The following is a 26725-nucleotide window of genomic DNA, read 5'->3' on the forward strand; positions in this document are numbered from 1 at the left end:
TAAAGTGCTAGAAACACTGGGCAGCTGCTGAATCCCACAGGCCATGAAATGGAGCCATGCAAATGTACCTAATTTAGAAAGACAGAGCTCTTACAACTGCTCAGGAGGATACTGGAGCCAGGACAAAGCTCATCTTGTACATAAATTTTGTAAGAAACTTAATGACATCATTTTGTAGGAGTTTGTGAGGCTTGTGTAAAATGCACAAAATTGTAAATACACAACAACACCCCAGCCAAATTATCCATAAAACTTGAAAGGAGGTAGATCACTAAATGATTTTAAATTGCACTGATATACCAAAGAGTGGGCTGCCAGAGGTGGCACTGATTAATGATAATGACAAAAACAGGCCTGGGCATCTCACACCTAACTCCATAAAGCAAAGCTTTACAAAGGACAAGGATCTCCCCAGGAGAAGAAAGCCTAGGAGTAACAGGGAGTACAGCTGTTGCCATTGGTAATACTTTTGCTTCAGCAAATATCCCTGGGAGTAATATTCCTTGTGAGAAGTGTCCCTAATCTACCTGCTCTGCACAGTGGTCTGAGAATGCCACTCTAGGCTGTGAACACTAAATGAAAGCCTTGCCACAAAACAAAAGAAGCTGAAGAAGTTACTTGAGGAAGCAGCAGTTGTCAGGATCAAGACAGGAAGAACAGTTTCACTTATCTACTGATGATTCCAAAGGGAGTATTAATAGCATCCTGTTTTCATCAGTATGTAAACTGCTGATTAAAACTGCAGGCCATTTGTCTGTGTATGTGGCAAGCAGCAGAAGTGAGGCATATTCATTGCAGAGGAAATCACTAAATACATAAGGCTTTCAGTCTATATGGGAAGCAAGCATTACCCAAAATGGAACAAATATTTCAAATTATTTTTGCCACAGAGGTCTTGGAGACTGGCACACTTACCCTTCTCTATTTACTCCCCTAGAGAAAATGCAAAGGGCTTGTTGTTGTCAACTTTTATGTCTTTCCAGGCTGACAAGGATTCTTGAAATAAATGAGTACAAAAACATTAAATATGTAAGTGGTTCCAAACTACTTCATTGGAAGCTTATTTCCATCTCTGGAAATTCTTCCTAGTCCATGGTATATCATTTACAGTAAATATTATAATTTAAAATATCAAAAAGGATGCAAGAACACTTGGGAGGAGATGGATCCTTGGAAATATGAGTCATATAATGGAGAAAAGTCCAAATACAATACGGGATAACTTCTTTAGTAGAAATAAAAAAACCCATAATGTTAGTCTCACAGACTTCACATTGTATTGAGAAATCAACCTGCATAGTAAAACAAATATAAATTTATTTAGATTTATTGTTCCACATTTCTGTGAGAAAAAATTCCCTTGTCCATACCAGTAAATGTGAGAAGGTGGAGCAAAACATGCTGTCTACGGAACTCATCCCAGCAAAGACCAGCAGTGGTGAAGTGGTTAAGTTCACACCTATGTTTTCAGCTACCAAATGCTCTGAAACTCAGAAAAATGGGACATCAGTGAGCAGTGTGTATTATCTGATTTCTTCTGAGAATAGAAATAAACCTTATTTTGTCAGTTAAATGACATTAACACAGTTTTGGAAGTGTGCATAGGAAATTGAGGAAATCTTAGCCTAAGAAACCATAGTCTGGAATTGTGTGGAAGTGGGACACAGACACATTATTCTCTGGGGGAGGAACACAACCATTCCAATGAAATAGTGCACATAGTGCTCTGGGTTTAAAATGCACTATAAATGGATCTATGCTGCCAGAATTAAGATGACTGGCACACTTCAGGATATATATTTCTGCTAGCACTAAACCAGGCAATTTTGAAGCAGTGTAGGGGAGAAGTAGACTCAGATTTCAGGCTGAAAAGACTGCCATCTTGAGCAGGTCACTCAAATACTGACAGGTTTGCACTGAAGGGAAAAATCTCAGAATCAGGTAAATTAGGGCTTGCGGGGGTATGTTCCTTTGTACAGCAATTACATCTTCAAATTCAGTGTAGGCATAGGATAAATGGATAAATTATACAAAGGCATTAATGAAAGCACCTATGTCTAGACAATGGAAATAGTAAGAAAAGCCAGAGCAAATAAAGCAGTAGGGTGATGTAAGAAGGGATTAGGGTCTAATGTAGGCAGGATCACAAAATGCAGTGATTTAAAAAGAAGGGGAAGGCAGAACAAAATGTTTTGAAGAGAAAAAGCTGGAGCAAACTTCAAAAAGAAATGGTCAAATCAGGTTTTTGCTGTACAAGAGGTTTTTTGGGGGGCTTTTAAAGCGTGGAATTGAAGGAAACAGTGTAGATAACCGCATGAGCTCTTAGTAACAGAACCATGACCAAGCTGAGTGGTGAGAAAAACTGGCTGTGAACTTTCTTTGGACGCAATCTCTTCTTTGTCTAAAAACCTGTGGGTTTCCACAAAAATGAGAAGATTTCTAGTATAAATATATTTGACTTTTTCTTTACAAGAATTTCTTCCTTTATCCTAACCCAAAAGACAAAGTGGGTCCAGAACTTTATTCATGTGCAATAATGGGTAAAAAAAGAATAAAGTGCCCATCTCAGGCTTTTGCAATGCAGTAAGATGAAGAATTCATAGAGGAATACCATCAAATGGAGCAAGGTCAAAGGTATAAAGCTTTGAGTAATCTCAAAAGAGTCCAAAATTTTATCCACCCTTTCCCCTGGTTGCTTGATGTTTTAATGGTAAAAAATCTATATCTAGTTTCCAGGTGCATATTCTAGGAAGAAAAAATGAACATGCTAGTTTGATCAGAGTAAAAACTTACAAAGAGCACAGTTTCTTGGTGAATGTACACACAATTGCACAGAAATAAGAAGAAGCAATTGCATGAATCAAAAGCCAGTGAGACAGTGCATTTTGGTAATAAGTGCAGTTATCAATACAGGAGAATTCAATTCGAAGCAAGACCTTATGAAGAGATCAGAATCTTATCAGAACTTTTCTTTCAAATCTTATGCATACATAAATGTAATGTGTTTCTTTCTCCCTCTGAATGGATGCTAATCAGTAAAGATTTGAAAAACAAAATTTCTGTGAGCAGCATAGATTTATCCATACTCATTAGACACTCAATTAGGTGAAACCATCTACATCATATGCCAGAGGTTTAATTTAATTTGCCCAGGATAAGCACTTTACCATATCCATTTTTATTTTTTAAAAAATTACTTCAGGGTAGTGAATCACAAACTATTATATACTGGAAATCTATAGGAAGACTAAAATTCAACATTACCTCTGCTAGATCTGAAGGTATTTACTTGAGGTATTTCTGTAAAAATAATTTAAAAAAAAATTAAATTCTATGCTATACAATTGCTCATTTAAGTAAACTGTCATCAATAATAAGGCAATTTAACCTTTCACTTTCTTTGTCGAGTGCACTTTGGTTGCATTATGATATTTCAGGAAGAATGATCTCTTAAAGACAATGACTCACAGGATATTTTGCAGTAATTTAAAATCAAAGATTAACAAATATTTTTTTTTACAAAGTTAGATACTCAGTTTCACTCTCTGAAAGCAATGGAAGATTTTTTTTTAATAGAATATTTTTCATGGCACCAATTATGTTTTTTTGCATTTTAAAACTGATGAATTAAATCAAACTTTCATAAGAAGAAATCTTGCTACACTTGAACAGGCATTTTGCCTACTCTCAGGGTTTTTTAGCTTCCTTTGAAAACTAAAATCAAGTTAGAAAATCAGAACCAAACAGCTTAAAATACAGATTCAGTACTCTGTTTCTACCTGAAAGATAACTTCAAAACTAAATAATTTTTTTATGTGATTATATAACAATCTTAACTGGTTCCTACTTTTATACATACTTGGAACGTTTGGATACTTGATTTGATTTCCTTGTATGAAGATGTATCAAAAGGAGTTACCACTAGTAAATATGTATCAGCTAAATATTTTTAAAGAAAGGTCTTACAGCTGATCGATATCCAGGGTTAGATAATTTAAAATAGTTTTGGCAAACTTTTTTTGACTAATAAGTGAACTCAGAAGGAGCACAGAATTTACAGGTCTGAAGTTACTGCTATTAAATTATTTACAGTTCCTCTAATAGGGATTTCATGAACTGGTGCTTTAAAATTAAGCTCCACCTATTATTATCGTGATATCTGCTGAGGAACTGGATGCAGCACAGGTGACCAAGAAAAATCATGTCTCTTCCCACCTAATTTTCTGACTACATTTCACTGGGTTTGTTTTGAAGCTGAAAAGGGTATTCAGTCAACCAGGCTGCCCAGGAAAGAGATGGTGTCACCATTCCTTGAGATATTAAAAAAACCCAAAGATGTAGTACATTGGGAAACAGTTTTGTGGTGGACTTAGCAGGTTGAAGATTGGGACTTAGAATTGTTTTCCAACCTACATGATTCTGTAGGGGAGAATCACTGGTTTACAACTTTGCACTTTTTGTTTTGGTTTTTTTTTTTCCAAATAGTGGAAAATATTCAGGTCATTAATAATATTTCTAGCCATGGTTAACTTAATTAAGTAAGGGCAATCAAGCTTCTGTCTTCAGGGTACAAACTAATTACTGCAAGGGACATTTGCAGTTTATGGATGGCGCTGCAAATCTAGAATGTAAAGCTCTTCCTCTTCTTTTCAGACACACTGTTAATGACTACTTGGATCAGAAACTGACTTTTCTTGTATGAAAAAGCTTAATAAAGCATGCAAATTACATGGAAGCATGGTCTTTTCTGTTGCTGAATAAATTAAACAGTACTATTGTCTGTAGAGTTTGGGTCATTGGTTCTAATTCATGAGAGAAGGAAAGCTGATAAACTGAACAAATATAACAGCCTAGTACTGTATAAACCTGTTGCTGCAACTTAATTAATACTGTATCAACATTATTAAATCTCTTATGGATGTGGAAATTCGTATTCTCCATCCTGAATTCCGAAGAGAAGACACTCTTCTGTCAAATCTGAATGTTTGTACCCCTGACAGGAGAACATTGCAAAATCAGGCCCTTTCACAGAGATCAGATAAGGTGCATACTGTCTTTTCTGGTGTAATACTTTATCCTGGTTTGGAGAACTTTTCAGAGTTAATGAAGAATTATGAAAAAAGTATATTTGTAAAAAGGTTATTTCTTGAGAAGATTATGAGGAACCAAAAGGGTGGCTTATCTCTCCAAAATTATGATGATGATAATGATGATGATGATTACGACGACCTTTCAGTTGCCTCAGGAGGTTTTCTAAAATGTATTTCTTCCTCTGTATTCTCTTTTGTTCTTTGATGTACTAATTTTAAAGGTTTGACTTCCTAGGAACTGAGCAGTATTAAACAATGTACTTACATATTTTCTTTTCTGCTAGCAATGCAGTATTTCAGAAAGATGAAAATTAAAACATCATCAAAAAAGTGCATAGCCCATGAAGTGACAGTGATCAGAACAGGAAGAATAGTTAGAGTAAAAAATGGAACTGAGAATTGAAGTTGGGATTTTTGTCAAATCACTAAAGTTCTCTTTATATAACTGCTCTCTCAAAAAAAATTCATATTTATTGTTTGTGAGTTTCAGTTCATTAGCTTATCAGCATTTTGAGAACAATTGAAAACATTTTTTATGCAAAAAGTATGTATTTTTATGAAAGGTCTCCTGATATAATTTTGAGACGCATATTAAATTTGTAATGAAATGAAAAATTATGTGTCTCTCTAAGATGAGAGAGGAGCCCAGGCTTCAGGAAAAGTAATGGAAATTAATAAACTTGATGGTTGCAAGTTACTCAGCAGGTGACACTGTTATAATTATAATTTTCAAAGAAGATACTCAATAAGATTCAGGATTCTTCCTGTTTAAAAAGTAATTGCAGGGATTCTTTCTGTCAAAAATCATTATATGCCAAAATCTTTAATGTATGTACAGTTCTAAATTGAGTTTTAACTCTGCTTGCCTTGGCAAGCTTTAGGGAGATGTAGCAAAGGTTAAATGAGTTCCAAAGGGTGATGGAGGCAGAGCCTTAGTTGCAGTCACAGAAGACTCAGGGAGAGATGGACCCAAAGCAGATACAGAGCTGCACACACAGTGCTCCCTCTTGAATGGGAACCTAGAGTAATTTTGTCAGCAGGGCTGATCCCTGAAACACACCATGTTAATTTGAAGCCACAAGGACGAATACCACAGGCCACACATGGAGAAGTTGAATGCCTGTGCTGCTGGTGTCAGACCAAGACACTTGAGGATAATCACCTGACTGGTTGTTGGAGCATCTGTTCTTGTGAGCAATTACTCAGCTGCAGTCAGCCACTGGAATCAATGGGTCCCTTATGTCTGAAAAAGACCTACTGTTTTAGGTGCACAGGAACATCTATCTCCTCCAAAGAATTAAACTGATTCACAAAATGGTACTTATGGAAAGGGCACAACTAACACCTTTTATATTTATCTTTGGCAGAAAAGAATGGTTTTTAATGCTGAACTTCAGTTTTGACATTCAGCATTCTCATGTTTTCTATCTGAATTACTTATTTTGCTTCTATTAGGAGAAAATGATAAAGTTCTCCCTCCAAAGTCATTGCCATGATTGCTTTCTCACTGTGCAGGCTGAGTGGACTCAGCCACTACTTCTGTGTACTAGTGACTGGGAAACAGAAGTAGGCAAAATGCAGTGTTTTTGTTTTCTTTGATCTGTCATAGAGAATTACTACCCTGAGCTTTGCCTTGACCCACTGGGCATTCTAGAAAAGCATTATGAAATATTCAGCAGCCTATGATAACACAGAATTGAGAGGGCAGAGGTCCTGCTTTAACTAAGTTCCTTTAGACGCTCTCCAATAAAAATACCAGGACAGTTTTCTGTTTGCAAAATCCTGAAATACATGGTTAAGAGTTTTGAAAACATTTCAATCCAGATACTGAAAAGCATAATCCAATCTTCCTCTTTGTGGTCTTGCATTCTGCAGTTAAAATGCAATTCATTCCATCTTACTTCCGTAAGTAAAGCTTTGTGAAAGAAAGCTTTGCAAACCTTAGACTTTTGGGATATTTTAATATGCACTGTACTCACACGTTAACAGAGGTGTTGTTGACCCCTAATTCTTTCTTCATCAAAGGCCAATCAGAATTTAATGCTAATAATTTTGAAGCGACAAGTTTAGAGGCCAATAAGTGCGTATATGAATAAAAACAGTGCTATGTTAGCTCAATTTTAATAGAAAAATGAACCCATTTTGTCTCTAGGGATAATTCAATCTCATAATATATTAATTTCAAGATCCAAATGCTGCTGGAAATAATAAGCCACCCAACAACTATTAGTAGGTGTTTACCCATATCTAACAAGCTTATTAATCTTTTATAATCTTTGATTTTCTATCCTGTACAGGAAATAAAAAGCAGGGTTGTTTTTGAAAAAGAGAAAGTTTAAAAAAAAATTTCAGATGTATCTTGAACAGATATATAATAGCACTTACAGATAGTGATTATAAGAATGTTTTGTTGACATCCCTCCACTTCCTATGATAATTTTCAGAAATATTTTTCACTCATTATATGTTGTTCCAGGAAGCTTGCTTATCATCCAGAAAGAGAAGGGATAAGCAGAAACAGAGGAAAACATGAAGCTGACATAGAGGAATCGACATTGGTTGAAGGATTACCACAGCAAGAGCAGGAGCAAAGAACAAGATGGGTCTACAAGTTTGTGACTTCCTATGGGTTATCCAATGGCTGAGATGAACAGGAGTGGTGGACAGAGAAACAGGAAGCACTGAGAGATCCAGTGATCATCCTAAGAGCTGAAAAAGGGAAGGATGGGCTGAGAACACAAAAGTAATGGATGGTGTATAACAGGAAGTCAAAAATCCTAAAGACTGAAGGATTATTAGAATGGAGAACTGTTGGAATCAGTGAGCTGGGGTCTCTCTGAATTTTCCAGAGAGAAACCAGAGTGCAGTGATTGAATTAAAGGCTTTGGATGGATTGAAATATGTTAAGCCACTCCCATATAAATTAGAGGTGTAAGTTTAAATTTTAGGATAAATAAGTGAGTCAGTAAATTTTAGAATGAGTTTTAAGTGCTTTAATGAGTAAAGGTTCAGATGCCAGAGCAGAAGTGGGAGTTCTAGTGAAGGTTGAAAAACATACTAGTGTTTTCAGTGGAGGCTCCAGGAACGTAGTTTTAGAGCTATAGTAAGAATATTGATTACATTTTTCAGATAGAATAAGACAGACCATAAGTGTAGTTTATATGTATCCTGGTGTGTTAAGAAACTAGAATTCTAATAGGTTAAAGGGTGGTGGTCTGAGTTTGTGTCTTAGCTTGTTGGGAAGATCCTGTAAAGGAGTGTGCACTGGGGAGAGTTGGGGCTTTTGCCACCATTTTTGCAATTGCTTTTGCCATCACTTTTTGCTATTGATTTTTGCCATTTGCTATTGTTTTTCTTAGCTTTGCTCTCTCATCACCATCATCAACACCCAAGAAGAAGACAGGAGTAGCAGCATCAGCTTCCTGACCATGGCAAAATCATCTTCTACTTCTATTTGGGACTCTAATCCACAATTTAGAATGGACTTTAATGTATGTGACTTTACTCTTGAAAATGATGTGCCTTGTAATAAACAGCTTTATAGCAACTGGTAGCTGCTTTGCTCACTTAGGAAAACAACTCAATGAATTTGGTGCCTAAGAGCACCAGAAGTCTAACCTCACAGAGAACTGCAGCAAAAGACAGGTTAAAATAGCACACTATGAAGACTGCAATTAAATAATAGCTTTTTTAGGGTGGATTTAGTTCCACGAGTCATCATGATTTTAAAATAAGACAATGAGGTAATGTGCGGACCAGGGGATGGACTGATCATTGACTTGAAGGCTAGAATTATCACAGAGGAATTCAACAGACTATCAGAAAAGGCAAAAGCCCAGGAAACTGAAGAACTTAGCTCCAGAAAATGAGTTAATGACTGGGTACATTTGATATGAGAACAAAAGGAGGAAAGAGACTTTGAGGCTGCTGCTCAATACAGAGGTGATAAGATATGGAAAGAGATTGAGATGCTCTGTCCCTAAATCATCCTCTGTATGAGAAAATCTAAGGTCACCTCTATGTCAATATATGTGACACAGTGATCTAGGAATGGCAATGAAGAGGAAGGTAAATGTCATGAATCTCTCAAGTCTTCAGAAACAACAATTAGGAATCATGTTAGAGATGGAGCATGCACTTCATGAGCTCAGAGAGAAGGATACAGGACAAAATGCAAAAGAGATGAAGAAAGAAAGGAAGGCAACTGCATGGAGAGGGGATGTGGTGGCAGCAAGCTCAGTTTTGGAACAATGTCAGCTCAGACTTTGAATGAGAGCCACAGGAAAGTGTGCAGGTGATGTCTGGAATCTATTAGTATTTGAAAAGTTAAATTGGAATGCAAGGAAGAAAAGAGACTGTGAGCTTTGAAAGCAGCAAGGATCAAAAAGGAAAGAAAAAACTGAAGAAATTGTGAGAGACTGGTGAGAAGCACAGGTGAACTGCAGAGAATATTTAAATAAACCTCTGAGCACTAGTGGAAAAGTGCTGTAAAGTCAGCATCTGTGAAAGCTTAACACTCTTCCTTTCCTCATCCAGGCAGCTTATGCCTTGTTCTGTTCTGCTGAAATAATTTCTCTCCTTCCAGTATGACATGCATACTTGCAATTGCTTCGTAATTTTTCTCAGGTTTAGATTCTAGCACGATGCAAAATGTCTTCTTAATCTGGATTTTAAATCTGTGAAGATCTATAACAGACCATAAACAAAATGAAAACTTAGGTTTCTCATTTTCTGCTTAATTTTTGTTTCCAGAAATCAGGTATTTTTAATAGATATGTCCTTGAGGATGCAGGGAAAAATTATAGCAGGTTATTGGGCACTAACTTGCACTTGGGCCAGCAAATTTAGCCACATTTTTTCAAGTTACACTTTTCTATATAATACAATATAACATAAGCTTTCAAGCTTTTCTCTTAATACATGGATTGAAATTAAGTGGTTCTGTTTTCATTCTGAACTATTTCCCCTTTTTCCTTTCTTTATTTTTCTCATGGTCTTGAGCATTTCTGAGCATATAAGAAACTGTAATTGGCTGTTCTGTACATCACATACAGGTTTTCATGCTGACATCACTCTGTAAATGGCTTGGGTTAAATAAAATAATTAAGATATAAAGCCACATAAAGTAAATTTCCTGTTAATTGTGCCCATCTCACCCTGTACAGCATTTTAGCAATGAGTTGTAATTAATTGACTGTACAATAAATGTACTAGAAGTTGAGCATGATAATAACACCCTTTGGCTTTGAAAGTATTGGCAGAATGATGTTAGCATAAAAATAATGTTTTACATCTTCAGCTGTAGATGCTCCATGACAGTGGATGTCTTTTGGGTGTAGCTCTGAAGGACAGTAGTACAGAGAACAGAGTTCCAGCTGCCAGCTCAGAGCCTGATGGATTGCCAACAGAGCACAGCAGAATGTTCATGAGCTTTGGCACAGCCTTGATCTGAAGGGACTGCACAAGTTGTTTCTGAAGTTAGTTTATGCCACGTTTGCCCAGGACATGCTGCTTTCCATGATGCAGACATATCCTTAGTTCAATCTACTGACAAAATATTTTCCTTCCAATTTCTAAATATAGCAGGGGCTGCAGGAAATGAGGCACTAAAACTGCTTTAGGGTGGTGGCTGGGCTATGATTTATGTATTTTTGTGTCCTCAGAGCAATCTGAGACTCTGAATTTCAAAACTGCTCTTTTCTCTGTTATCTTTGTAATTTGGCCTCTGATACTAATAAATTTTGCCATGTGCAATCACAATTCCTGAAAATGTTCACATTTACAAGGGGCTAGTAACCATCTAGCAATCATAATAGCAGAGCCTGTAAAAGATAGGATCTTAAACTCCAGATGCCCAGTTCATAGCTCTACTCCAACTTTTATAGAAAGCTACACGGACATTTTGGAAGTTAAACTTCACATTCATTTTAGCTTCAGATAGTTTTCCATCAATATGGCAGTTCTCCAAAATATCTTATGTAATATTTGTCATAATATTTAAGTCTCTTACAAAAAAGAATTGCAACTTCTGAGCAGCTTGGAACCTTGGAATTCTGCAGGCAGAAACTGAGTTTATTGAGACAGCAGTAGAGGTGAAATCTCTTGCTTTATACAGTCATTACACACAAAAACATAGAGTGTACAGAATATTCATTTCAAAACTGACTTACTTTCCTAGATAGTATGGTTGTTTAATGACAGGCTAGGAATCATTGTGAAGTTATGTTCAAATTTCATTTCAAATACATCCCTATACAGCTACCAGTCTGTATTTTGCATACACTTCTTCATTCCTCTGAATTATATATTTATTTAAGACTGAGAAAAAAGGGGTTATTTTAATTGTTCTTTACCAGCTTCCATACCTACTCTTAATGTCTCAAATCCATATATTAGCAACACCAGATTTTATATTAAATAAAGTATTAAAAATGTCAATCAATATCCCCAGTGTGTGAACATTATGATGTTTTGTCACATCATGAATGTAATTCTTTCATATTGAATAAACTGTGTAAGAAGACTTGAACAGCTCATAGTAGTAAGATTGAAAAGTGTGGAGTTTTTATTACAAAATCTGACACAAAACTCAATAAACAGAATGAATCTTCCTACTCTTTTTAATGAAGTTTAGATGAAGCTTTATGATGATAGTCTGTTTTGAAGCTGCGATTGTTTATTCTTTATGATGAATGAGAGACATACTAATGAATCACTCTCTTGAATGCTAGTGCTGTATTTAAATAGAGGGCAATTATTGCCACCTTAAACAACTGATTCTTTCTCCTTCTCTCACCCAAATAAGTAGATTTGCTTTATTTTACCAGCCACAGGAAATAGACAGTAAAAACATCTTTTCTTGTGTTTTTTTCCCCTACTTCATGTGCCCTTGAACATTTTTACTCAGTCTGTGATAAGCATCTTGTATCTCAGACTGCATTTTCTACACAGAAGATGAAGAAATGTGCATTCCTGTTGGAAAACAAAAAACGAACAGGGTTTCTTATGATCAAGAAAAGTTCCTTCCCATTAAGCACTGTAATCTCGAGGGCATCATCTAGCAACATCTGTAGTCTGTTTCTGAAAGCTGTTTTGATACACAGACAACACTGCATGGTGTCCATCCCTTACTACTCATAAATAAGCTGCAGAGAAAGAGCACTTGATTGCCTGGGAAACCTGGGGCTGGCACAGAGTGCTCACCACACACTCCCTCCCCTTCACCTGTGAAACAGAGGTGCGCAAACACCAGTGCCATCCCTCATGCTGCCCTACAATGCAGGCACACAGGAGAGAGGTGTGGGTCTCCTCTCTGGTGGCTGGTGACTGCCAATCTGCCAAAAACCAGCCTAGTGCACAGGCAGCTCTGGGGTGCCTTTGCTGACAGCTGCCTTCTGCAGAGAGCAGAGACAGTGCAGCAGCTCCTGAAATCAGGAGCTCCTTTTCTGGGAGGGGAAGGAGCAATGTGGATGCTTCACACCTAGAGAGTGCCAAATGTGGCTGTGCCAGTGCAGAAGAGATGTAGATGTGGTGGCTGCAGAACCTGAAAGGACCAGGCTGTGGGACAGTGAGTGGGGCAGATCCAGGTGTGAGGTCTGCAGTAAGGATCTGGGCAGGGGGAACTCCTTCTAGTGCTTGCAAGGGGGTTCTTTGGAAGAGTGTGTGAGGGAGCAGAAGGTGAAGGTAGAGAGATTTAGCATGGAGGAAGTTAGTTGTAGGTAAAAATAATATGAAAGAGGATCCACGGGATAGACAGTCAGATATAAATCAGTGGGTGTGACAGCTCAGCTGGGCACATCCTCTCTGTGGCCCTGCTGAGTACCAGCTGCAAGGAAGGCCATCTGGAGCACTGATTTATGCTGTGATTCACCAATATCAATGACAAAACCAGCTGGCTGCCTCTGAGCTCTGGGTGACACTTTGATAATGAAATCCAGTGGTCCTCTTGCAGTCAAAGGTGCTTCCACATGAATCTTTAAGAAAGTTGCAGTTGAAGTTACACTGCTGTCACTTAAATTTCTATCACATTTTTCATTTGAATATGGGTAATTTCCTTTTTAATGCCACCATATCTTTTTGAAAGACTGGTGTTCCTGCACGTTAAAGAGAGGGCACAGCATCAAGACCTAAACTGTATCCTATTATAACAACCAAACCTAATCAATATCTGCACAATTTTGGAAAGTCTTACAGCTACCCTTTCTAGAGATCTTGCTTTAGGAAAGCACCATACAGCAGGGTCCGTTCAGAAGGCGAGCAACATTTATAAGCTTCTTGTGAGGGTAATTTAGCTACATCCAAAGAATGTATAGAAAAGCTATTGGAAGCAGAGATAGTTTAGCTGTTTCTTTGGTGTCAGAAATTTAACAATGCCTCATGGGATCCCTTCCAACTTGTCCCTGAGTGAAACTAGCAACCCAATTTTGTTCTCGTTGAAGTCAGTGAGGAAAGGAACATTGCCTAAATTTGTTAGCATGCAAGGGGCAGGTCTCAGGATAGTCTCTCAGATAGTCTGTCCTTTCAGTTTGTTGTCTTCTGACATCTTCCCTCAGAGTCTCCTGGCAACAGTGGCACTTCTGACAAACAAAAGCCACACAGACACTGCTGCATCCCATCAGAATGACAATGACTTCCCATTCCCATACTTATTCAAACAGTTGTTTAAGTATGTGAGGCACTATACTTGAGATGAAAAAAAATATGTTGCTGAGAAATATATTGGAGGATTTTGGAATATGCAGCAAAGCAACATTTGCACGTGTGGAATGGACTAAACAACCACAATTTTCAAAATGCCTTGTTGGTGACCTCAATTCAGAGCTTTTTCAAGTAGATACCTTTACTGAACAAGTGTCTCCTACAAAGCACAAGCCCCAATTTGCAGAATTAAAATTTATGAGGTCAAGGAGTTACAACTCTTAAAAAAATTACATTTAAAGTAAAACATTGCTCTTGCCTGGTGCATTAGCACCTACAGCAACAAAGAGATTCAGACATTTGCATTTTCTTCACAAAGCTTTTAAATGTTCTTTTAGGAGCATTCATAGGTAGCCCAATATAAATACATGTCAAAACAGTGAAGTATCCCATACTATGACTCTATCAGAGGTATGAAGGAATAATCTAGAACTCATGTAATTGATTTTTCAATTTAAGATTTTTTCATTCTGAACCACTGACAGTAATAAAAAGAGGAAAGATTAATTTCATACAGATATATTCAGCTATATCTCTATGGCAGAGCAGAATGGCATTAAAGGACTACTGAAGTCCCTGTTAAGACACTCTTTCTTGATTGATCTGACAATTACAGATGATTATGTGGCACATGAAGTAGTGAAACACTCCCAGCAGAAAGGCCAAATCTAAAATGTGTAACACCAGCATTGCACTGCCCACAGTGGCATCACTTTCCTACTTAGTTCCTACAGTTTTCCTTCAAGTTTCTCTGTCCCAGCAATAGAAAACAGGAGAACTCTAGGCTTGGTGGCAGTTCAGCCTGCTGGTTGCAGAGATTCTCTCTGTGTTCTGGCTGTTTTGCACCACACCCAGGTTACCAACAAGGCAGATGGCTCAGCCAAACTGCACTGTGCTGGACAGATGTTGCCAGGATGCATTGGCAACTTTTTGGGAGACTCCCAGAAAAGGGCTCATTTGCCACCTTAACATCCAGGTTAGAGGGCAAGCATGAAGAAAGATGCCCTTACACCTATGGATGAAATTCAGGCCTCCACAAAGTGCCTATCTTAAAGGGTGCTGCTGGCTATCAGCTTCTCATTCCTCTTCCCACAGGACAGCAATGACTGAGATAATTTTGTTAGTGAGAAAGAGAATTAGATGGCAACACTAAAAAATTTTTCTAACTGCAATGTGCACAGCTTATTCACTAACACAGCAAATCCTTTGTGGATTCTGTGCCAGCTTCTTCAGTTCAAGTCTACTGTACATTCACTTGATTTAAAAAGATTGGTTTTGGTCTCACTTTAAAGTTGTGGTACTTATGCATGACTTGTGTATGAATGAGATGAATGAATTCATTACTGAGAAGCCAGATTAAGTTCTGCAGCTGTTCAGCCTGGGGACCTTGTTCAAAGCATGGCCAGAGTGACTGAAAAATCCTTTCCTGAATGAGGCAGTTTTAGGCTCAAGTGTAACACAGCAAGTAGCATTAGAAATTCCAGATTGGAAAAGAAATTAAAATTACTTGCGTATACACATTATCTGCAGAATAAATATTTTTTTAAAGGGCTACTCTGCAGGTAAGTAGTGTATGAGTTGTCCCCACAGCTGCCTGATCTTGAGGGTGTTAATTTGTGTCTTGAGTGCAGCTGTGATGTTCACAGCTAGTATTCACAACCAAGATGTCAAAGAAGCTTTACAAATTGTGGATCAAATACAGGATGTTTGCTGTGGCAGAGAACAAAGTGAGAGGGAAAATAATATCTCCTTTCTTCGTGTTTGACTTTTTACCTAGTGTTCTCTCACAGATGACCTTTCAGGTATGCTCAGAAGTTGTGGGAGAATGTTTCTATTCTGTAATAGTTAAAATGCACACTACATAATACTGTGGATGTAACCTAAGTGGTAGATACTCTCCTTACCTTGTTTGAGCATGTTTCTGACTGCCTGTTTATGGCAGTGTTTTATTAGTTCTAAGGATATGTCCATGCACTCATTTCATGTTTATCCTTCCAGCTTTTAGAGTTCATTGAACTGTCATGTTATTAATGCAAACTGTAATAGTAGAAATTACTGTAGAATACAGATTATAAAATATGGCCTGCTTGGTAGTTTCGTATTAGTGTTAATGGATCTCTGTTTTAAATGCAGCTGACATACTGACATAAAAAGTATAGATATGCCTGTTTTCAAAAGGGCTTAACAAAGTAAAATATTGATAGAGTGACGGATCAAAAAATTAAATTGTGTGACCAGAAGCTCACAGGACTAAAACCCTGTCATGAGTCTGAAAGTAATTGTCTACACAGTGTAAATTCTTTTGTATGAATTAAGGGAAAATTGAAAGTCCATTTAAATGATATCTGAGCTGTGGGGAGAAGAAGTAACAAAGAAAAAAAGAACTAGAGAAAGGAGACTGAAACAGATGAAAGATGTAGAGGAATGAGGCAGTACCTCTGTAACAGAGGTCACAGCAGAAAAGAACTATACAACTCTTGTTGATATAAATTTAGCGGTAGCAATGAGAAATACTTTGGATTTGTTAGTTATTTTTTAAAAACTAAGACAGAATCAAAGGCTGCTTTCCTTCCATCCATTGCAGAGTGACTATTTATGCTTGGAGGCATTTCTCACCTGTCCATCAGAATATATCCTTGCAGCATGGCCTATCTGCAACTGTAAAATATCTTTAAAATCTTATCTAATTTATTACATACTTAAGTATTCTCATAGGTCTTACATTCTGCTTTGCATTTTTATGTTGGGTAGCTGAATATAGTAGTACATGACAGTGGTGTTTCTCTTGATCATTGTGTGATCAACTTCATTGAAACTTTAACTGAAACAAGCAGTCAGACTGAACCAAAGGTGGTAAGTATGGCAGTAAGAGTTTCAGGTTTTTGATGGTTAAGGCCTCTGTGCTTCCACACAGCAAAATAAACTAAGATATTTTCCTTTGATTTCCAGTCAACTGCAAGAATTTTTGACTCTACTTGGCCTACCAGTGGTAATAATAGCAATAACAAGAATAATCGCCAACAAACTAAAACAGAGAACATCAATCTCACCTTTGCAGCCATCCACTCTCCTCAGACTGCTTCTCTGTCAGAGGCCCTACAAGTTCCCTGCATCTCCAATTTCTGGAATCTGGAGAAATTTCTTGTAGGTTCTCTTAGAATATTCCTTGGACTTGGTGAAAAGTAACAGAAACCATGATACTTCATGTAAAAACCTTTAAGATTCAATAGGCATTTTCAAATAACTTGCATTCCTGGGGAATTATTAACTTTTGGAGTTACTGATATGTGTTTCCTTGTATCTTTATTCTTAGGTAACTTTACGAATTTTAGTTTTTACCCACAACAATTCACAATGGATCTTCAGTATGAGAGAAGAAGCAGCAGAATATGCCTATGCTAATGAATTCTATGTGACATTGTGTGCTGCCAACTATAGTAAATAGTAATTTTTTCTAAATTTGATTTAATATTTTCTAGAATATTCCTGTAGTCTAAGCCATAATGTGGTTAGAAGTGTTTTTCAAACCTATTAGCTGTGGATTTTGAACTGCTTCTGTAATTTAACTACACACACAGACCACAGTAAGAAGTCTGAAATGGGATGCCAGAGGATTCCTGCATGCAGCCTAGTGTTTTAAGGAACAATCACATCAAGAGTTAGAGATCTACTCTGGATCTTTTCACCCAAGGAATATGTGTGTGTATGTATGCTTACATAATTTCTAGTTGAATTACAGAACACAGTATTTCCAAGGGAAATCATACAAATGAAGATTATAAAATCATAGCTTCCTTTCTTTACACCTCTTTTACAGCCAAGAAAAGGCCTTTTTGTCTGCTTCTCCATTCACAGAAGTAATTAAGAGTGTGTTTAAACCCTAAAATGTGTATTTGCAGTGACAGGCAGAGAAGCAAACAGCAGTGCTCCTAATTTTACATGCCTCCAAATACTTACCCAGATCAGAGTTGCAGAGTCACGTTGCTGATCATTCTGTCATTCTAGTCTGAGGTATACACATATCTCCAATGGTGGATGTGAAGAAATGTAAATTGATTCATGTTTCTGGCATGGTAATTTCTCATCCCTCAAGGACTAATCTTGGGTTTGCACTAAATTCTGAAGAAAAGTCATGTGGCTAATCTTTGTTTTTAAAATGAACAGTAATGCATACATTTTCTGGTTTAAGATTTTACTTTTTTTTTTTTTTTTTTTTTTTTTTTTTTTTTTTTTTTTTTACTTTTCTTTCTTTTTTTTTTTTTAATCTATCAAGAGTGTTCTGAAATACACTTTCTTAGTATTTGCCATAATCCTGTCACTTCTACCCCATCCTTGCCAAGTGATTAGGCCTATGCAATTCTTGATGGGTTTGCAATAACTTCAAGAGAATTTGGAATTCTGTGGGAAGTTTCACAGCAAAAAACCTCTTGCATTTTATCTTAGGTTTTGGACTATATTTGATCCCCTTTTTTCACAAAAGTATCTTGCTTCAGAAGCACACAACAGCATATTGCTGAGATCACCAGTAAAAATATTGACCTGGGTTGGCTTCTAACATTTCTGGAGTCCACTAAAGCACATCCTCAAGTGACAATTTTTGGTTTTGTCAACCTCCCTACAGGCAAACATGCATCCCTTTATTCTTGTATAAATTCCCACATTTTTCTCTTGAAAATTAACTTCCCACATGTCATTGCATCAAATTCCACTGCATTCCAAAGATAAGAAATGTGAAGCATTTTCTTTGCCCTGAAAACTGATCGATTTTTTCTGCGTAAAATGTTTGTAAGACAATCTGCCATTCTCACGCTTTTGCATGTTTAGTCCATTTTCAAGTTAGCTACATAATTTTTTCCAGTGAAGACTAATTTGAGCCCTATCTATTACAGAGTCTTAACTGAGATGTTTTCCCAACTCATTTCTCCTTGTAATGTTTCTTTTTTGAACTGATGTTAATATTCTGTTGAGCTGTGTTCTGGTTTCCAGATTGATGGTACCTTTCTCTAGATGAAAGATCCATTTTAAATTTTCACTGCTTAATATGTGGTTTCATTTTCCTTCAGAATTCTGCAATTAAAAAAATACTTTTCCCTAGTGGAAAAAAAATCTAATTTATTTGTGCTTTTGTTTATGCATTAAAACTTATTTTGTTCCTTAAACTCAGGCAAAACACTGATTTTTGGAGTCATACCTACTGTATTCCCTTATGTTTTTCTTGAAATTTCCTATGAATAGAACTTTAACCTTTTTACTAATAGTAGCAAACTCAGAAATAATATTATCCTTTTAGTTTGACTTCTGTTTTTTCTAGCATCAGTCTCAGGCAGCCACACTATACATGCTGCTCTGAAGTGACTGCAAATCTTCAAAGCTGATAAATTTTATCGCTGTCCTTGCATTCTCTTCTCTCTCTCCCTGCTTTTTTTCTTCTTTTTCTTTATAGGAGTGGAGTGAGTGGGGGAATCTGTATTTTAATTTGACAGGTTTAGCTTACCATGGTTATCTGTGTAGTCTCCTTCCTTTAGGTGAACAAAATTTTCAGTATTTTTTGATATAGTTTAAAATAAAAACCAGAACCTTAGTGCCATTGTTCTCCTTTGTGGTAGTAATTCCCTATGAAAATAAATCACAATGAAAATATATTTTCTGATACAGTTGAATATTGTTATACCTGTTTGGGGAAGAAACTGCACATAACAGGGAGAAGTGGATGGACATGCATTCCATTTTCCCAGATGATCCCATGCACATCCAGAAACTGCAGCTTCCCTTTGCCAAGAGTGATGTTGCAATCATGAGAATTAGCTTTTGGAATTGCTGATACAGCAAGCATCAGTATGAGTTACTCAGCACTCTGGAAGCTGTGCTTTTAGGAAAGTATGAATTTAAGGCAGATGAATATGGAAAAGCCACAAGCTGTTCAGTGCTTTTGCTGCAGATCCCAGACAGACTGGCAGATTAGTCACCAGTTTGCAACAGAGGAATGCTATTCCACAGTATTGAATTCCACCCACAAAAAACAGCCCGGCTCAAGACAGCACACTTCTAGTTCCTGTTGTCTCTGTGCATCACTCAGATGCAACTTCCTTGATCCTGAGCATCAGGAACTTCTCTATTATGATGGAGGTTGTATTGTGTAATGAGTTGTAGAATGTAAGTAATGCCTCTAGTAATCAAAGAAAATGGTTGACCCGTCCCTTGTTTGAAAGATGGGATTTCCTGATTGGCCAGAAACTTGCAAAAATTATTAATATACATATTCATTTATTTATTTATTTATTTATTTATTAATATAGTCTAAATGAAAGGATTTACTGAATAGGATTCTACCAGGGAATGTACTGGGTGATGTACTAGCTAGTATTTTCATTTTGATATAGAGGATGGAAGCAAAAGCATAGCTATTATATTTATAAGCTATGCCAAGTGAGGAGGGGCAACAAGAAACTTAAAGAATTCAAAATAATCTCATCGCAATGAAGCCATGTCCCTCCTCAATTTCAAAAACAATATGACACATGAACACTCATTAACCATCCAGTACAATGGGCACTTATGTTACAGTGACAATCTTGTCTGTAGGTTTTTAATGAAAATTTCCCATGTATAAAGTTCAAGCCATGGAGGCTTTTAAGAGACTGTTTTTAATGCAGGGAAACTCAACACTCAACATATTAAGGCTTTTACAAATATCTTCTTTAGGTAAAGAAGCAGTAATTTTAAAGTCCTTTAACATTTACTTACACAGGTTTGTGCTAATGGCACCCGCAGCATGGTTTAAGTTGGATCTGTCTTGTGGCTCTGTGAGATGTTTTATGGAAAATTCCAAAGAGAGAAATGTTGACTGGGTTATATATTGGAATATAGTTTTCATCTGCACTCCCCAGATGCAAACTAAAGCGGTAATAGGATAAAACAACTCCAAGTCCCTAAAGATAATTGAAATCTGACCTCTTTTCAGTGAATACTGTAGGATCTAGTTGAGGTTTAATGATATTAAGGAGTGTGCTTTCTCACAAATAAAGAATACATTTTTACCACAAACTCAGGTTTTCTGGTTAGTTTTTTCAGTCTTGAATATGAAAACTCTGAACATTCAATCAGCCAGAATGACAGAATGTCAGGATGTATCAGGCCTGCCTGCAAATGGCCATTTATTTTGCTATTTTGATATACATTAAAAAGTGCTTCATTAATTACTTCATACCCTTCTGGCTCTTAGAAAGTCAATTTTAAATGCTTCCAGCTTCAGAATATTGCAGCTGTGAGAAATTTGCTTTATTGTACCCACAAGAACCCTGTCCAAGAGCAATGGTTCTGGCATTGTGCTTTGGTTGTGTATGTTTCCTGCCAGAAGAAAGTGCATTTTCAGTAGATTATGGTAGTTTGTTTTCAGATCTTTGCTGGGAAAGCCTGTAGATCTGCTACACTCAGATTCTTTGCAGCTACCTGCATGTGATAAGAACTAATCCCAATGTGAATACTTGAACCTGAAAGAGAAGTAGCCAGAAGGCAGGAATGGGTGGCCACGAGCTAGTGTGTGTGTGTGGGGGTGATAGGGGGATTGCAGCAGCAGGTTCTGCTACCTAAACACTAGTGGAGTTGAGCTATTGGCTTATCAGATAAAGAAAGTAAACCAGACTTTTACTGTATAAATACCTCATGAAAATAAATAAATTCACTCACTCTGAAATTTAGGTATTTAGTGCTGATTGCTCTAAAGGAGCCCAAAGGGAAATTAGAAATTCTGTCTTCAGAGCAGCGCTTGAATAATGTTATAACTAAATGAAAACAATGAGGGGAAAAAAATTAAACAGCTGTGTTTGAAATAAGTACCATCCATTCTGTGCTGTGAATAAACCAGGGATTCCTGTGAAAAAGATGGTATATGATCATGTATTTAAACTCTTTCTTACTCCATATTCTTTGTAGCACTGCATTATCACCGTGCAGAAACTTGTAATCTAAAATGCTTTCCTCTTTCCCTTCTTTCATTCTTAGCACAGCTCTGAAGTATCAGGTCCCTATGTGATGGGCAAATGAGAAGCCATGGTTGCAGCTTGGCCCTGCTCACAACACTGAACACTGTCAAAAAAGAATAAATTCTAAGAGGAAAGAAAGAATTCCCAACAGTATTCAAGGAATATTAAAACAATGTGATGCTAAAAAAATACTCAGGAAGGTAAAAAACCAGCACATTTCATATTTTGAACCAATGAAGATTTCTGTATTTCATGCTGCAGTAGACAGGCTTTTTTTTAAAATCCCAGCCACCAACTAAGAACCACCCAGCTACTCACTCACACCTGCCACCAGAGAGATGAGGGAGAAAATTAGGGTGAAAATGGCCAGTGTCATGAGTTGAAATGCAGAGTTGAAGAAGTAAAACAAAAGCCACACATGCAAGAAAAGCAAAAAGAAAAGGATTTCTTTCACCCTTTCCGTGGGCAGACAGGTACTCAGTCGTCCTGAGGAAATCTGGGCTCCATCACACCTAACTGGCACTTGAGAAGATTGTTGTCACAACTCTGTATATCTTCCTCTTCCTTCTTCCTCAGCTGTAAATACTCATGCCATATGGTATTAGGTATCCCTTTAGCTCATTGGGGTTATCTTTCCTGCCTAAACCCTGTTGAAACTCTTTAGTGTTCCGTTCTAAATCCTTGTGCACTGCCAGCCTGCTCGCTGTAGGGATGGGGTGGGAGGCAGGAAAGGCCTTGCCTTCAGTGCAAGACCTGTGCAACAATAATTTAATTAAAACATCACTGATTTATCAATGCTTTTTCCAACACAAGTCCAAAACATAGCCCCATGCTAGCAACTGTGAGGAAAATTAACTCTATTCCAGCCAAAATGAGCACGATATTTTATTGCATCTCACTAATAATATAAAATGAGATTAATGTTACAGTACTTTTATCATTTAATAGATCAACTGCACAATTGTCATTGCTTATACACATTTACTGAAACAAATACACCTTGAAATGAACAGAATTAATCAACAGGTCACCCCTACCTCTGCCTTTCAGAGGAAGCTAAATCAGTTCCTTAGATGCAGCTGCAAGGACAGAGTACCAAGCAGGCAGTTTAGTATGCAAAGAGCTGCTGTTCTGCTTCTGCCTAAGTGAGGAAACATGACGATTTCAACAAGCTGTTAGAACTCTGTGCATGTGCTGTGTAATGTATTATGCAAATTCACTCCTTTAAACATTAATTTGAGGTCAGTATGGAAAAATGCCAATATTCTTATGGTTAGATGAGAAACTGCACTTTGATAAGGTTAGCTGCTAATTTTGTTAATTTATTATTGCAACCCATACGAAACCATTTGATCTTGTAATTGCAAATACCAACTTTCTTATGCTTTAATGACTTCAGTCTTTATTAAAATTTGTACCAGCCTGCTCAGTCAATAATAGAACAAACAAAAGCCTGCACTCAAGTTAATGGTGCCATGTTCTTTCCTGTGTTACTGCTACCAAAGAGGGGCCAGCTGGGTTTGCTGTGGGGCTGAATGCCCAGAGTTTTCAGGAATGACAGAGCAAAACAATGCTGCATAGGCTGAGGCCAAGCTGTGTTACAAAGACTTGGACTTGAACGGCACACTGCATACACATATTTGGAAAAGAGGAAGCCTGATTATCTCGGCTGAGGTCTGACTGAGGCTAAACTGGTAGCTAGGGTGAGGTGTTTGTCCAGAGCAGATATAAGCTTGTGGTTTGGCTAGTCTAGTGGAATGATGAAAGATGGAAGTCAGAGTGTGTACAGATCACAGTGCATTTCAGTTGGCTTTCACAGTTATGTAGCATAACATGTGAAATAATTTTGCCTGGAGGGTCTGCTTAGTTTGCGATCAAGTTAACTGATTAAGAAATACTCTGTCAGTATGCTAGAAGACTAAAACCAGCAAGATAAAGAAATGTGCATTTTTCAAAATATTTTTGGTGGCTGCGGTCAGTGACATTGCTAGACTGTGCAATATTGTCACTTGACTGATAACATTTTTGCTGTTTGCAGTCTGGTTGGGTTTTTTGTTATACTGCCTTTTGGAGAACAATTAAGGCATTAATCTAATGCGTCAATCTCATCTTTGTTAAGGAAACATTTCCTGGTTTTAGGGGAGGCAGACTAGAGGATCCTGTAGGAGCACTATAGGAAAATATAGGAACGCTACAGGAATATGAAGCAATTTTCCATTTTTGGAAGGGATATATTATGAATGAAGGAAGCAAATGTCAGTATTCTTAGGCTGTCTTTATCCTGCTGTGCAAAGATTTGAGGGCTCAGGGAGTGATGGTGACTTAATGGCTGTTGAAAGAAAAAGGGATAAAGTTTCATCTCATAGAAATCTTTTGCCAGCAAGCTTCTGCATGTGATGTGGCCAGTCATAACACACTGGTCATTTACTACTGAAAAAACCCATATCTGTGCAGTCTGCTTCTCCACAGAACTACAGAATTATTAAAGCACAAGGTGCCACTATCCAAATGATAAGAGCCTGACTGAGAGTTGTGCAATCAGAAGAACTAATTCTTAATGAAAATCCTCCTCAAAGGTCCTGACTCCAGTCTGTGTGCAGTATATGGCAGAATAAATGATGAACACTTCCAATTGTGAATGCTCACAAATACAAATACAAAAAAGCAAATACAGCTTTTAAAAACAAAGACTGCCTTAAAAAACTGTGCAGGGACTTAAGTTGCTGTCCTTTACCCTTTATCCACATGGGTCTTCACAAGCAGTTAATTAATTAACTCTTTTAGTCTCCATACTTTCTCCAAACCCATGTTTTAATCCCTTGCCACCCCACATCTCCCACCAGTCTTTCTTGCTGACCATTCTGCTGACATTTTTCCTTGTACTTCTACTTAGCTCTTTCCACCACCATGTTCTTCTGGCGTGTCTTTCCCACTTCTGTCCTCTCTATCCTAGTTGCAAACTTCATTCTGAGCAAACGTGTATCTGAAATTTTTCAGACTGTTTGACTGAAAGGCAGATAATCAGTTTAAGATTTTTCCATCTCAGTGGTTAAACTTGTCAAAGCTAAAGCAATGTCCTGTAAATCCAGCAGTACTTGCATAAAATGGTGAAAACTGAAATGTAGTTGCTGGGTACATAAGACGGTGTTTTTGTAGTGGCATGACAAAATAAAAATACTGAAATTCAGTAACAGTTATAATCAATTATTAACCAGAAGGGTCTCAGAGATTCTGAATTATGAACAGAAGCATTCTCCTAAGTTATCCAAAAGTATACAGTGTCCTAACAAGGTTTGCTGGAGATTTTAGTGACGTGAAGCACAAAGGCCCTGATCCTTCTGTGTTAAAGCCCAATTTCAGGCTTTGCACTGCATCTCTTTTATAAGGTTTGTTCATATTTGCCTAGTGTATCTCTTAAAATAGGATGGTTATCATTTGGTTTGCTGTATCTCTTTACAAGATGTTGTGCTTTCATTTCAACCAGGTGGAAACACAAAATTTCACATATTTGCCATGAAGTGTCTGCCCTTCTGCTGTGATTCTTTTCAAAGGAAGTTGACTGTATTTGAATGCATTTGGATGTTTGATGCTCCTGAAGTTCTGACAACTCAACATTTGTTTTCATCTTGAAATTGGGTTACATGTTTGGTGTATAAGAAGTCTACATTATAAACTTTGAAAAACAAGTAATCTTGAAATACAAATTTTCTATGAGGAGCTGTGAGGGAAAAGTAAACATGAGAGTAGAAATTTCTGTGCCTATTCTATTTGGTTTTGCATTTTGTTTTGAGAACCGATTAAAGATAAAAGCCATCCATGCAGCTATTCAATAAAAAACTCCAAGAACTTGTAAATAAAGTCACTTGTCTAGATTTAAGAGTTGTAGTCATCATGTGAGAAACTTTAGAAAAATGTGAAAAGAACAATACTGAGAAACTAGTCCTTCTAAAAAAATTGTTTAGGTTTGCCTTCCAATAAGTAAAACTTTTTTCCCCCTAAAAGGGTTTAATAAAAAGTAAATAATACAACAGAGGTAAATTGAGTACTTTGAAACATTTCTTTCCATTCTTAATATATAAGAATATTTTAATGGTTTTCTTAGATGCTTGAGAGTAATATGGATATAATTTCCCTATGTTAATTAAACTTTAATTTTTCAATATACTTGTATACCGCTTGAATAATTTATGTTAATATTTATTTACTTCTCTAGAGGCAAAAATATATATGTATACAAATTTATTATTTGAGAATGTAGGGTGCGCTTTCTCAGATAATGATTCCCAGATTGAAAAGAATAGGATTCCTGTTTTCAATTTAGCATGTGGAATGTGGTACATGCTGCAAAATTGATGATCAGTGTTAGATGAATACTGATTTTCAGTTAAGTCATTTTGTATGAAATTTGAGAGAAATTTTTTATTTATGCTTCTTTAGTTGTTTGCTTGGTTAGCTGGGGTGTTTTTGTTTTCTTTCCTGAGTTTTTCAAATGTGCCACAGTTTCACTAGCACAAATATTTAAGGAAATCTTAAAAAATGAACTTGAATAATGAAATAAAACTAATTTCAGTCTGCAAAACTAGCACCTGTATGTTGAATAAAATATTCAGGTGCATAACTAGAAGTTTACAGATGTAATGATTGTTGATATAAGAGGTAATGATTGCTGGTACAAGTTGTACCATTAGAAAAGAGGCACTACAATGTCTGCAATAGTCATGAGCAAAACAATACAAAATCAAACGCTTTAAAAATTGTGCTTATCAGAAGCTATTAACACATTCATCAATAACTTTGGACAATGGATGTCTGAGTATCTTGCCATTTGTTAGGGGACAATTTGCAATGAAACAGGAAAGTTTGTGAAATTGTCTCATAATGAATTATACAGTCTGTTTTCCTTGGATATGCAGTTGGCTTCAATAAATCTGTCCTTTGAAAATCCATGAGCTCCCT

This window comes from Erithacus rubecula (genome assembly GCF_903797595.1).
Source record: "Erithacus rubecula genome assembly, contig: SUPER_Z_unloc_2, whole genome shotgun sequence".
NCBI lineage: Eukaryota > Metazoa > Chordata > Aves > Passeriformes > Muscicapidae > Erithacus > Erithacus rubecula.